The sequence below is a fragment of the Pseudophryne corroboree genome, chromosome 6, assembly GCF_028390025.1.
Source record: "Pseudophryne corroboree isolate aPseCor3 chromosome 6, aPseCor3.hap2, whole genome shotgun sequence".
In the NCBI taxonomy this organism is placed as follows: Eukaryota; Metazoa; Chordata; class Amphibia; order Anura; family Myobatrachidae; genus Pseudophryne; species Pseudophryne corroboree.
In genome coordinates this window covers 578,544,604-578,559,956 of record NC_086449.1, presented here as the reverse complement: position 1 = coordinate 578,559,956, position 15,353 = coordinate 578,544,604, and positions in this window count along the sequence as shown.

Sequence of the window (15,353 nt, the reverse complement as noted above, 5' to 3'; positions counted from 1 at the left end):
AATCCAGTGTATATTTGTTCCCATCATCCGCTACGGTGTCACGTTGCCTATGTTGAAAGGCACTGCAGTGTATTCTGTGTGGGTGCATTTTCAACATCAAATGCACAGACCAAAATCGCTAAGACCTATTACCAACATGGTAACTCCAGTTACCTTTTGACGTCCATCTATTTAAATAGTTATACATACATAATACCTCCAACGGACGCTGCTGACAGGTCCGACGGAGAAGGGAGCATCAGATATTATGACCCAATTCAACTCTACCTGTATCAACAGTGGGGGTTTTGTGGGTGATGTTTGAATGAGTATTTATATTAATTAATTATTTCTTACTAGAAAGAAGATTTGAAAGGACTCTTCAGAGCTCCCAATATTTCTACGGCTTTTCTCCTATTCTCATATGTGAAGGTCCAGCTGAGTGGTATGTATATGTTTATCTAAGGTAAATGGGACTACAACGCTCAGTTTGGTTGCTCAAAGCAATGAGCACTAAGGTTAACAGCCCTGGGGTGCGCAACAGTTGAGAATGTACACACAACCATGGGGCCGTTGTCCGTTAAAGTTAAGAAACATAACAGTGCATATATGTCAACATTTGAGTATGGGCTGCGAGCCCATCCGAGACCAGGGAGGACTTCATAGTTGGGATTACTCCATCCGCACGGGTATAACAAGATGGCCGAAAACGGTAATGAGGCCCCTTCCTACCCTAGAGTAAGAGTGAGAAGAGGTTGTGACACTCGTAACGGAAGGCGAACCGTTACAGGCGTAAAGATTGAGGTAACAATAGGCGGCCAGTAAAGGCTTCCAAAATGTAAAAATACAAGGTTGACTGATGGAGCATATTCCAGAGTTAGCCACATATACTTATCAGGCTACTAAAGAGGTTGGCATCCTGATCAGCTACATCGCTCAATGGTTTCTGTGACTAACAGAATTTTGAATTCAACAAACGGGGATAGGATCCCATAACGATGGTAGGCTCACCTCTGCCTAGTTTATCAACGGGACATTCTTACTTATCATTGTCCCACTGAAAAACATGGGTCTTAGGTAGGCTGGATTTGAAATGGGAATTCAACTTCTAAGTGCAAGACCGTCTTAAACGGACCTAGGGGGTTCGTGTTTCGAATAGGAGGTTATAGATACCGGTTTGGAAGGCGATTCCCTGGGAGGGGGATGTTTTTCCTTGGTCCAAAGAACTTCAGACAAGTGGATGAGAGTCAGGTCTTCTCCCTACAGGGTATCATGGATCTATGCCAATGGGCGGTAGAGGAGACTCTGGTTCATTATTCAGCTAATTTATTTCTCACTCTCGTGCTGGAAGAGTCTCGGACAACAGAGAAGTATCCAAGTAGCTAGTAATCAGGTCTCTACACAACTCACCTTGGACACCCTGTGGGGAATAAGAGTTGGCAGGGTTTACGGAGACCGAGTCCGAGACTTGAAAAGAGAATTTTGTATCCATGGGGGTTTGTCTCCCTAAATTATAGATCTCTACAACGCCCATGTTGTCATTCCACTCAAAAGCGAGGGCATCACTGACGGCATTTCAGAAATTGCTACACAATACCAGATGGTCAGACTGTTACTCAATTTAAAGGTTTTTAACCAGGTCTAACGACCTACAGTCTCAGGATGGAATCAACCCAATCGGTCATTGCAGGTCTAGAACAGGGGAAGTTCATGCTATCTATGGACATAAAGGATACATACCTTTATGTCCTGATTTGGACTCCTCACCAAGAATACTTACGTTTCGTACTGGTACAGCTGATCAAAGATATTCAGACGATTCATCCATTTCTCACTCGTCATGGGTGGATTGTGGATTTCCAGAAATCCAACCTAATGCCAACTCACAGGATTCAATTTCTAGCTCTCACAGGGAGCAAGATCCAGAACATTCAGAGGCTGGTGGCTCAGGTACTACAATCACAAACGGTTTCCATACATCTCTGTGTACAATTTCTCGTGACGAGGGTGGCTTCGTGGGAGGCTCTACAGTACGACAGACTCCCGACTATTGTAGATGGACCTCATTGCTCAGGGAGCAGGTTCGCACTGGTTTCTGTATCGCAGAATGTGGCTTTCGCACAGGTCCAAACTTCCCTAATTTGGGGGTAGTTACACAGGAATCTCGCAGTAGGCAAGAGATTCGACATTTGGGATTGGAGGTTCCTCACAACGGATGTTAGTCTCAGAAGTTAGGGTGCCGTCCTAGAGGACCATCAGTTTCAGAACTGGAGGACGTCACGAGACAGCAGTCTACCCATAAACAGATTCGATCGGAGTGCAGTTACAAGGTCATTTCTCTTAGCCGAAGACCTAGTCATGGGTCACCACGTGAAGATACGGTCGGACAATGTCACGACGACGGCTTACATAAACCGTCGAGGAAGAAACGGAGAACAGGATGGCGTTAAAGGTAGCCACAAAGATCTTGTTGTGGGCAGAAAGGTGAAACATCGTCCTCTCGGCAGTGTTCATTCCAGGTGTGGATAACTGGGATGCAGATTATCTTAGTCGCCAGGACATGCACCCGGGAGAGTGGTGCCTACGTCCACGGATTTTCGACATGGTGGTGGGGAGATGGGGTCTACCTCAAGTTGACCTAATGGCGTCTCAGCAAAACCATCAGCTGCCCAGATAGGTGTCTAGGACATGAGATCCAGCAGCAGAAGGAGTGGATGCATTAAACTTCCTTGGTGTTACAGGAGGGTTTACATTTTGCCACCTTTCCCACACTCATACCCAGCTGAAAAGGGTGAAACGAGAACGAGTGTACGCAATTATGATCGCACCAGATTGGCCCCGCAGGAGTTGGTACTCAGACCTGCGGGGGTGACTAGCAGAAGATCCTTGGCGGTTACCTCAGAGAAGGGACCTGCTGTCTCAGGGTCCGTTCCTACACCCAGACCTGAATAGGCTGCGTTTAACGGCATGGATATTGAAACCCGGATCTTAAGAAACAGAGGGATTCCAAGAACGGCAATTCCTACGAGGATTGCCGCTAGAAAGCACACCATGCACAGCACAGCCATGCCCTACTACAGGATTTGGAAGATGTACATGGCCTGGTGTCAGGAACGTGGGTGGAATTTGACGAACTTCCACTTATCCAGACTTCTGCTTTTCCTTCAGGCCGGTCTAGATGTAAGACTGAGGCTAGGCTCTCTGAAGGTTCAAATTTCGTCTCTCTCCATCCTATTTCCACAGCGGTTAGCATCCTTGCAAGAGGTTCAAACCTTTTTACAGGGGGTTCTGAGGATACAACCCCCTTTTCGTTCTCCCACTGCGCAGTGGGACTTATATTTGATATTGGAATTTTTGAGATCACCAACTTTTGAGCCGTTGGTAAGAACAGACCTGAAATATCTCTCTTGGAAGGTCACGTTTTTGCTTGCCTTGGCTTCGGCCAGGAGGGTTTCTGAGTTGGGAGCCTTATCGTGTAAGAGTCCCTTTTTTATTTTTCATTAGCATAGGGCAGACCTCCGTACAAGAGTAGATTTCCTTCCTAAGGTTGTTGCGAGGTTTCACATAAACCAGCCAATTGTGGTCCCATCTGTTCAGGGATTCGCGGATGGGGACGTGTCCTTGGATGTTGTCCGAGCTTTACGGGTATACGTACAAGTTACGTCATCCTTCAGAAAGTCGGACCATTTGTTTGTTCTTTATGATGGACCTAAGAAGGGTTGGCCAGCATCTAGGCAGTCTTTGTCTAGATGGATTAGACTTGCCATTCGGCAAGCTTATATTTCCTGTGGCAAACAGGTTCCAGTTCAGGCGGGTGCTCATACCACCCGATCAGTGGGTGCCTCATGGGCGGCTGCCAGAGCTGCTTCCATTACTCAACTTTGCAGAGCGGCGATGTGGTCCTCAGCCCACACGTTCGCAAACTTTTCCAAGTTTGATACCTTTGCGTCCGGAGACTCTAAGTTCGGACGTTTAGTTTTGCAGGCCACCGACAGCACTCCCTCCCTGGGGGATAACTTTGGGACGTCCCCTACTGTATAGGACTCCAGTGTCCCCTAGTGGATAAAAGAGAAAAGAGGATTTTGGTACTTTCCGATGAATCCATTTCTCTGAATCCTCTAGGGGACACTGGACGCCCGCCTCGGTGCTGTCACCCTGCTGTGTTCAAGTTTCTTGTTCAAACAGTTCGTGCAAACAGCGTTAGTTTTTCTTTTTTCAGTTACGAGGTTCTTGGATGCTGTTTGATATTTTGTACGGTTCGGTTCCTCGCCATGTGCTATAGTATCATGTCCTATTCTCTCAGTCAAATTTTCCAAACTGAGGGAGGAGGGATGTGAAGGGGGAGGTGCCGGCTGTGCAGACAATGCTAATTCTAGATTGTGCCACACCTCCGGTTGCAAGCTTCACACCCCTACTGTATAGGACTCCAGTGTCCCCTAGAGGATGCAGAGAAATGGATTTATCAGTAAGTACCAAAATCCTCTTTTTTTAAAATGAGTGACATTCCAAATTGAACAGTGTTATTTACAGATTTTGTTTGTTTAAGGATGTTTTTCTAAATGCTATAATATTTGTGTATGGGGGAGTGGAGGTGGGTTGTAACCGCACCTCTATTTGGATACAGTCTAGGGGGAAGATGTACTAAGCAGTGAAAAGAGTGGAGAAGTTGCCCATGGCAACCAATCAGCTGCTCTGTAAATGTTATAATATGCAAATTATAAATGTAACTTCAATGCTGATTGGTTGCCATGGGCCACTTCTCCACACTTTTCACTGCTTAGTATATCTTCCCCCAGAGGTCTGACTTGAGTTATTGGCACAGGAATGTGACTTGCAGTTTGTGTGTGTGGTCACAGTTCTTCCCTCCCAGATTGCTTAAATTATACAGCAGAGGTTCCAAAACATTTTTGAATCACGGTGCCCCAGAGTATCAATGTTCTTCACGGCACACCTAGGTCAAAAGTTTCTTATTGAGAAATTTAGAAATAAATATTAAATTAAGTAAATTATGTTTTTGTCAGCCTTAGAATCAGTTGTGTGGTGAGGGACAAAATGTGCTTCTGTTTGTCCACCAATGTTATGATTGACAGCCACCAGCACTGGTTTTGCCTATTACATTGACCATAAATTTGAATTGGTCCTGGTCCACCTGTCCGAGGCACCCCTGCAAGTGTTCCGAGGCACCCCAGGGAGCCACAGCACAGTTTGAGAACCACTACTAAACAGTATTCATCACATTATTGTATACTGGTTCACAAACAGGTTACAGTAGCCACATAGATGCAACCCTCTGTATATGTGGTGATGTTGGACAGCAACAAGCTAATCCTAATGATATTATCTCCTCTTCCTCATTTAATAATAGAAAGGGAAATTCATGTGGCGGAAGGTAATGCTATTATTAGTCAGAATATATGTCTTTTATTGCTGAACGTTTGCCCTTGTATGGATGCCTGTTTTGAGAGAGCACTATGGCTGTTCAGGGATGCTATATAAACTCTTGAATACCTTAATTAGATGAAGTAGAAGGCATTGGTTGCATAGACATTAATATGTTCTGCTAAAAAGCAGTATTTTGCATGTTGTCAAATTTCTGAATGGTTTTAAAATAGAGATGCTGACAATGTAGAGGAAGATCACTTATTTAAATACTTTTGTACAAACATGGCTGGTTTTCTGTGGTTTCTCCACGCCACAAGTCATAGAACATCCACTAGACTACATCTCTGTGAAGTCATATAACACCACTTTTCACCTGTTTGCAGGACTGTTGGACAAGATTGGCATATAAATGACTTTTATCTTGGATTTTATACAGCTTTCTTCCTCTGACTTTTATAGATCTCATTAAAATCCTTGGATACCAAAATCAGAGATGATAAATTTTCTTAAAATATTTCTGTTCTCCTTTTTATGGTAGGTGGACATGGGAGAAAGCACTATTAACTGAGCTGGAGTCCGTAATTATCATTATACTAGTGTCTGTGGTCATTCAAGCTAGGAGTCTCTTGTTTTGCAAAAAAAACTACACTGCTCAAAAAAATAAAGGGAACACTAAAACAACACATCCTAGATCTGAATGAATAAAATATTCTTATTAAACACTTTGTTCTTTACATAGTTGAATGTGCTGACAACAAAATCACACAAAAATTATCAATGGATATCAAATTTATTAACCCATGGAGGTCTGGATTTGGAGTCACACTCAAAATTAAAGTGGAAAAACACACTACAGGCTGATACAACTTTGTAATGTCCTTAAAACAAGTCAAAATGAGGCTCAATAGTGTGTGTGGCCTCCACGTGCCTGTATGACCTCCCTACAACCCACAGAAGTGGCTCAGGTAGTGCAGCTCATCCAGGATGGCACACCAATGCGAGCTGTGGCAAGAAGGTTTGCTGTGCCTGTCAGCGTAGTGTCCAGAGCATGGAGGCGCTACCAGGAGACAGACCAGTACATCAGGAGACGTGTAGGAGGGCAACAACCCAGCAGCAGGACCACTACCTCCGCCTTTGTGCAAGGAGGAACAGGAGGAGCACTGCCAGAGCTCTGCAAAATGACCTCCAGCAAGCCACAAATGTGCATGTATCTACTCAAACAATCAGAAACAGACTCCATGAGTGTGGTATGAGGGCCCGACGTCCACAGGTGGGGGTTGTGCTTACAGCCCAACACCATGCAGGACGTTTGGCATTTGCCAGAGAACACCAAGATTGGCAAATTCGCCACTGGCGCCCTGTGCTCTTCACAGATGAAAGCAGGTTCTCTCCAAGGAGAACATTCTGCTGCCTGCAACATCCTCCAGCATGACCGGTTTGGCAGTGGGTCAGTAATGGTGTGGGGTGGCATTTCTTTGGGGGGCCGCACAGCCCTCCATGTGCTCACCAGAGGTAGCCTGACTGCCATTAGGTACCGAGATGAGATCCTCAGACCCCTTGTGAGACCATATGCTGGTGCGGTTGGCCCTGGGTTCCTCCTAATGCAAGACAATGCTAGACCTCCATGTGGTTGGAGTGTGTCAGCAGTTCCTGCAAGACGAAGGCATTGATGCTATGGACTGGCCCACCCGTTCCCCAGACCTGAATCCAATTGAGCACATCTGGGACATCATGTCTCGCTCCATCCACCAATGCCACATTGCACCACAGACTGTCCAGGAGTTGGCGGATGCTTTAGTCCAGGTCTGGGAGGAGATCCCTCAGGAGACCATCCGCCGCCTCATCAGAAGCATGCCCAGGCATTGTAGGGAGGTCATACAGGCACGTGGAGGCCACACACACTACTGAGCCTCATTTTGACTTGTTTTAAGGACATTACATCAAAGTTGGATCAGCCTATAGTGTGTTTTTCCACTTTAATTTTGAGGGTGACACCAAATCCAGACCTCCATGGGTTAATAAATGTGATTTCCATTGATAATTTTTGTGTGATTTTGTTGTCAGCACATTCAACTATGTAAAGAACAAAGTGTTTAATAAGAATATTTCATTGATTTAGATCTAGGATGTGTTATTTTAGTGTTCCCTTTATTTTTTTGAGCAGTGTATTTCATAAAAAATACCTAAAAAATAAATTATATAGCTAATTATTAAGTGATCACTTCTTGCATAAGACAGACCATAACCAACACATTATTGGTGTAATTAATGCAATTTATCTATGTGGATCAGTTCTAAGGCGGAATGAAGTGGATTTTGATATATGTTCAACATGTTAAAGTTACGATAGTAAATGTTTTTCCTAGAAAATAAAATGTTAGCAACAGCTCAACATAAACCAGGGTAATAGCAGCCCAGCTGTATCCCATTAGTGAAGCAGTAAATAAAACATACAGATCTATGGAACAATAATTATTAGGGGATTTTCAGTGCTCCCTTGGTGACTAAGAACCTGAAGAAAATGTATTTAAATAGCTTACACCTCTTGTATAGCCTTTTCTGTGCTTTCCACCTTCATATATAGGTCCTATTCAGTGCTGCCCCCTCCGCACACAAACAACTTACCCCATGCATACCATCCTCTTGTGCTGCTTCAGTCCTTTCTGCCTCTGTTACATAGCTCCTAGTAGTCTTCTACAGTGGACTGCTGATGTGTAGCTCTTCCATTCTTTGACAGGCTCAGTCATGATATCATTACACCATGGCCATGACAGTATCGGGAGCTCAGAATCTGAGAGCAGAACACTTCATCGGAGTAAGCTTTGTGCAGTGCTGACCAGCTTTTTGCACCACCCCTTGGCTACGCCATTGCCGAAACAAACGCTACACACACCCCTTGTCACCAAGGATACACACTGCCACTAGATACTTGCCCAGGTGGTGGTCACTGTTGTCAGCTAAAGGGAAGAGGCAGCCTCATTTTCAAGATGATGAATGTGCAACTGTTCTAATCAAATGCAGCATGGATCTGGGAGTCAGTGAGGAGGAATTGCTTAGGTTATTATTTGATCCCAGTCAAACGTCTCTATCAAATGCACCATAAAGCATGCTTTTTTTCTAGACTGAGCAAATAGAATGTGTAGGTACTGTAACAAAAGGAATCCCTGGTGTGATTGTCTGGACATGATAAATGTTTTTCATGATGGCTTATTGTTTCTGCATAATAAAAGGATATTACTCTCCTACCCAGATAGGACAAACACTCCTTCCAGAGAAAACCCTGACACTGATGGCCTTGTTAGGATGTAGTTAATATACCAGCTCTCAGGATCCCGACGCGTGAATCCCAATAGCCAGTAAAATGCCGGTGGTCGGAATACTAACCGTGCCACGGTTTTCCCACTCGAGTGGTGGGTCCACGCCACCACCTGAGGAAGAATAGAACCCGTGGGGAGCTCGCTGCACTCAGTGCTGGTATTGCGGCTGGCAGGATCCTGACAGCCGGCATACCATACCAAACCCACCTTGTTAGTAGGGAACATTTAGAAATTTTTAAAAGTTCTAAGGTATAAAATATTTTATCAATGTCTTGGTTGGTTCTTATGACTGCTCTGTCGGATAGTTTCAGTATTATGGCATTTAGTATAGTAGGATTATGGTCCTATCTTAACAGGCAGAATTTATTCTCTATTTGCCATAAGCCATCTCTTCCCCTATTTTGGGTACACACTTAGGATGTAAAACCTTATTTCTCTAACGTCCTAGTGGATGCTGGGAACTCCGTAAGGACCATGGGGAATAGCGGGCTCCGAAGGAGGCTGGGCACTCTAGAAAGATCTTAGACTACCTGGTGTGCACTGGCTCCTCCCACTATGTCCCTCCTCCAAGCCTCAGTTAGATTTCGTGCCCGGCCGAGGTTGGATGCACACTAGGGGCTCTCCTGAGCTCTTAGAAAGTTATAGTCTTAGAATTTGTTATTTTCAGTGAGACCTGCTGGCAACAGGCTCACTGCAGCGAGGGACTAAGGGGAGAAGAAGCGAACTCGCCTGCTTGCAGCCGGATTGGGCTTCTTAGGCTACTGGACACCATTAGCTCCAGAGGGATCGACCGCAGGCCCAGCCTTGATGTTCGGTCCCGGAGCCGCGCCGCCGTCCCCCTTACAGAGCCAGAAGCAAGAAGATGGTCCGGAAAATCGGCGGCATGAAGACTCTGTCTTCACCAAGGTAGCGCACAGCACTGCAGCTGTGCGCCATTGCTCCTCTCACACACTTCACACTCCGGTCACTGAGGGTGCAGGGCGCTGGGGGGGGCGCCCTGAGGCAGCAATAAAAACACCTTGGCTGGCTAAAATACCTCAATATATGGCCCCAGGGGCTATATATGAGGTAAATACCCCTGCCAGAATTCCATAAAAAACGGGAGAATAGGCCGCGAAAAAGGGGCGGAGCCTATCTCCTCAGCACACTGGCGCCATTTTTCCCTCACAGCTCGGCTGGAGGGAAGCTCCCTGGCTCTTCCCTGCAATTCTACAGTACAGTAAGAGGGAAAAGAGAGGGGGGGCATTAAAGTTGGCACTGTATACAGTATATTATATAAAAGCTATTAGGGACATAACTCAGTTAGTCCCTGTATATATATAGCGCTCTGGTGTGTGCTGGCATACTCCTACTCTGTCCCCCCAAAGGGCTTTTGTGGGTCCTGTCCTCGTTTAGAGCATTCCCTGTGTGTCTGCGGTGTGTCGGTACGGCTGTGTCGACATGTTGAATGAGGAGGCTTATATGGTGACAGAACAGAGGCCGATATATGTGATGTCGCCCCCTGTGGGGCCGACACCAGAGTGGATGGATAGGTGAAAGGTATTAACCGACAGTGTCAACTCCTTACATAAAAGGGTGGATGACGTAACAGCTGTGGGACAGCCGGCTTCGCAGCCCGCGCCTGCCCAGGCGTCTCAAAGGCCATCAGGGGCTCAAAAACGCCCGCTCTCTCAGATGGCAGACACAGATGTCGACACGGAGTCTGACTCCAGTGTCGACAAGGTGGAGACATATACACAATCCACTAGGAACATCCGTGACGTGATCCCGGCAATAAAAAATGTGTTATACATTTCTGACTCCTCTAAAAATGGGTTTTAGGTTTGGGGAGAAAAAAACAGGCAGTGTTTTGTTCCCCCATCAGATGAATAAATGAAGTGTGTGAAAGCGTGGGTTCCCCCGTTAAGAAACTGGTAATTTATAAAAAGTTACTGATGGCGTACCCTTTCCCGCCAGGTGGATAAGTTACGCTGGGAGATATCCCCTAGGGTGGATAAGGCGCTCACACGTTTGTCAAAAAAGGTGGCACTGCCGTCTTAGGATACAGCCACTTTAATAAGTACCTGTTGATAAAAAACAGGAGGCTATCCTGAAGTCTGTATTTACACACTCAGGTACTAGACTGAGACCTGCAGATAGTGCTGCTGCAGCGTGGTCGGTGACCCTGTCAAACAGGGATACTAGTTGGAAAACATATTAAAGACGTCGTCTTATATATGGGGGATGCACAGAGGGATATTTTGCCGGCTGGCATCCAAAATAAATGTAATGTCCATTCTGTCAGGAGGGTATTAGAGACCTGTCACTGGACAGGTGATGCTGACTTAAAAAGCGCATAGAGAGCCTTATAAGGGTGAGGAATTATTTGGGGATGGTCTCTGGGACCTCGTATCCACAGCAACTGCTGGGAAGAAATAATTTTACCTCAGGTTTCCTCACAGACAAAGGTACAGTCCTTTCGGCTTCAGAAAAGCAAGCGGGTCAAATGGCGCTTCCTTTCTGTACAGAGACAAGGGTAGAGGGAAAAAAGCTGCACCAGTCAGCCTGTTCCCAGAATCAAGATTCTTCCCCCGCCTCCTGTGAGGCCACACCATGACGCGGGTGCTCCACAGGTGTAGCCAGGTACGGTGGGGGGCCGTCTCAAAAATTTCAGCAATTAGTGGGCTCGCTCACAGGTGGATCCCTGTTTCTTTCAAGTAGTATTTCAGGGGTACAAGCTGGAATTCGAGATGTCTCCCCCCAGCCGTTTCCTAAAATATGCCTTGCTGACAACTCCCTCAGGCAGGGAGGCTGTGCTAGAGGCAATTAATAAGCGGTATTCCCAGCAGGTAATACTCAAGGTGCCCCTACTTCAACAAGGACGGGGTTACTATTCCACACGGGTTGGGGTACCGAAACCGCATGGTTCGGTGTGACCCATTTTATATTTAAAATCCTTGAACACAAAAATTCAAGTTCAAGATGGAATCGCTCAGGGCGGTTATTCCAAGCCTGGACGAGGGGGATTACATGGTATCCTGGGACATCAAGGATGCTTACCTGCATGTCCCCATTTACCATCCTCGCCAGGAGTACCTCAGATTTGTGGTACAGGATTACCATTACCAAGTCCAGACACTGCCGTTTGGACTGTACATGGCACCGAGGGTGTTTTATCAAGGTAATGGCCGAAATGTTGATACTCCTTCAAAAAAAAAAAAAGGGAGTTGTAATTATCCCGTACTTGGACAATCTCGTTATAAGGGCGAGGTCCAAGGAGCAGTTGGTAGTCGGGGTAGCACTATTTTGGAAAGTGCTACAACAGCATGGTTGGATTCTAAACAGTCCAAAGTCACAGCTGGTTCCTATGACACGTCTACTGTTCCTGGGGATGGTTCTGGACATAAACCAGAAATAGTGTTTCTCCCGGAGGAGAAAGCCAAGGAGTTGTCATCTCTAGTCAGAGACCTCCTGAAGCCAAAAATAGGTAGCGGTGCATCATTGCACGCGAGTCCTGGGAAAAATGGTAGCTTCCTACGAAGCAATCCCATTAGGCAGGTTCCATACAAGAACTTTTCAGAGGGACCTGTTGGACAAGTGGTCCGGATCGCATCTTCCGATGCATAGGCTGATAACCCTGTCTCCAAGGACCAGGGTATCTCTACTGTGGTGGCTGCAGAGTGCCCATCTTCAAGAGGGCCGCAGGTTCGGCATACAGGACTAGGTCCTAGTGACCATGGATTCCAGCCTTTGAGGGAAGAAATTTCCAGGGACTTTAGTCAAGTCAGGTTATTTCCCTACACATAAATATTCTGGACCTGAGGGCCATTTACAATGCCCTGAGGCCGGCAAGGCCTCTGCTTCAAAACCAGCGGTACTGATCCAATCAGACAACATCACGGCAGTCGCCCATGTAAACCAACAGGGCGGCACAAGAAGCAGGATGGCGATGGCAGAAGCCACAAGGATTCTCCGATAGGCGGAAAATCATGTGTTAGCACTGTCAGCAGTGTTCATTCCCGGAGTGGACAACTGGGAAGCAGATCTTCTCAACAGACACGACCTCCACCCGGGAGAATGGGGACTTCCTCCAGAAGTCTTCCAATAGGATTGTACACCATTGGGAAAGGCCACAGGTGGACATGATGGCGTCCCGCCTCAACAAAAAGCTATAAAAGATATTGCACCGGGTCAAGGGACCCTCAGGCGATAGCTATGGACGCTCTGGTAACACCGTGGGTGTACCAGTCGGTTTATGTGTTCTCCCCTCTGCCTCTCATACCAAAGGTACTGAGAATAATAAGAAGGCGAGGAGTAAGAACGATACTCGTGGATGGCCAAGAAGAGCTTGGTACCCAGAACTTCAAGAATTTATATCAGAGGACCCATGGCCTCTGCCACTCAGACAGGACCTGCGGCAGCAGGGGCCCTGTCTGTTCCAAGACTTACCGCGGCTGCGTTTGTCGGCATGGCGGTTGAACGCCGGATCCTGAAGGAAAAGGGCATTCCGGAGGAAGTCATTCCTACGCTTACTAAAGCCAGGAAAGAGGTTACAGCAACTCATTATCACCGCATATGGCGAAAATATGTTGCATGGTGTGAGGCCGAAAGGGCCCCAACAGAGGAATTTCAACTAGGTCGATTTCTGCATTTCCTGCAAGCAGGAGTGACTATGGGCCTTAAATTGGGTTCCATTAAGGTACAGATCTCGGCTCTGTCGATTTTCTTTCAAAAAGAACTAGCTTCAGTACCTGAAGTTCAGACATTTATAAAAGGAGTGCTGCAGAGTCAGCCCCCGTTTGTGCCTCCTGTGGCACCTTGAGATCTCAACGTGGTGTTGAGTTTCTTAAAATCACATTGGTTTGAACCACTAAAAACCGTGGATCTGAAATATCTCACGTGGAAGGTGGTTATGTTATTGGCCTTGGCTTCTGCCAGGCGAGTATCAAAGTTGGCGGCTTTGTCTTGTAAAAGCCCTTATTTGATTTTCCATATGGATAGGGCAGAATTGAGGACTCGTCCCCAGTTTCTCCCAAAGGTGGTGTCAGCGTTTCACCTGAACCAGCCTATTGTGGTGCCTAGGCTACTAGGGACTTGGAGGACTCCAAGTTGCTAGACGTTGTCAGGGCACTGAAAATATATGTTTCCAGAACGGCTAGAGTCAGAAAATCTGACTCGCTGTTTATCCTATATGCACCTAACAAGCTGGGTGCTCCTGCTTCTAAGCAGACTATTGCTCGTTGGATTTGTAGTACAATTCAGCTTGCACATACTGTGGCAGGCCTGCCACAGCCAAAATCTGTCAATGCCCATTCCACAAGGAAGGTGGGCTCATCTTGGGCGGCTGCCCGAGAGGTCTCGGCTTTACAATTTTGCCGAGCAGCTACTTGGTCAGGGGCAAACACGTTTGCAAAAATTCTACAAATTTGATGCCCTGGCTGAGGAGGACCTGGAGTTCTCTCATTCAGTGCTGCAGAGTCATCCGCACTCTCCCGCCCGTTTGGGAGCTTTGGTATAATCCCCATGGTCCTTACGGAGTTCCCAGCATCCACTAGGACGTTAGAGAAAATAAGAATTTACTCACCGGTAATTCTATTTCTCGTAGTCCGTAGTGGATGCTGGGCGCCCATCCCAAGTGCGGTTTATCTGCAATACTTGTACATAGTTATGGTTAACTAAATTGGGTTATTGTTGAGCCATCTGTTGAGAGGCTCTATTGTTTCATACTGTTAACTGTGTTTCATATCACGAGTTGTACGGTGTGATTGGTGTGGCTGGTATGAGTCTTACCCGGGATTCAAAATCCTTCCTTATTGTGTACGCTCGTCCGGGCACAGTACCTAACTGAGGCTTGGAGGAGGGTCATAGTGGGAGGAGCCAGTGCACACCAGGTAGTCTAAGATCTTTCTAGAGTGCCCAGCCTCCTTCGGAGCCCGCTATTCCCCATGGTCCTTACGGAGTTCCCAGAATCCACTACGGACTACGAGAAATAGAATTACCGGTGAGTAAATTCTTATTTTAGATGGATTACTCAGATATTTTTTGAGATACTTTAGGATTAATACTTCCAGATGTTAAAACCCTCTTCAGGATCATGGAAAGCAAAGGAAGGCAAGATAATAAAAAGACATTCTTCCAGAACATACTCAAGGGAAAATAGAACCAGAGACTACAGGTAACTAACAGGAAGAAGCTACTTGACATGTGGGACTTCAGTATAACCCTCAAAGTTATTATGTAAAACCTGTTTTAATAATGTTTCCCAGGAGAGCGAATGCATTACCCTAAAGGTAACATCCATGTTTTCAAGCAGTGTCTGAATTCTCATAAAATGTTACTACAAATAAGGAGCATGAATCAGGAGTAGGTTCCATATATTTTTTTTAATTATTATTCTTTATATGGTGCCACAAGGGTTCCGTAGCGCCCAATTACAGAGTACATATGTACATAATCAAAACAGGAAAACAGTTACTGACAGTTGAAGACAATATAGGACAAGTACAGGGTAACTAAACATCGCTACATCAGTAGACGACACGGAGATAAGTATCAAGGTGGCCGAGAACTGCAGGATTTGGGCAGTTGAGGATTATTAAAGTAAGAAAAGGATAATCACATGAGGGAAGAGGGCCCTACTCGTGAGAGCTTACATTCTAAAGGGGAGGGGTAGACAGACAGGGGTGACACAGATGG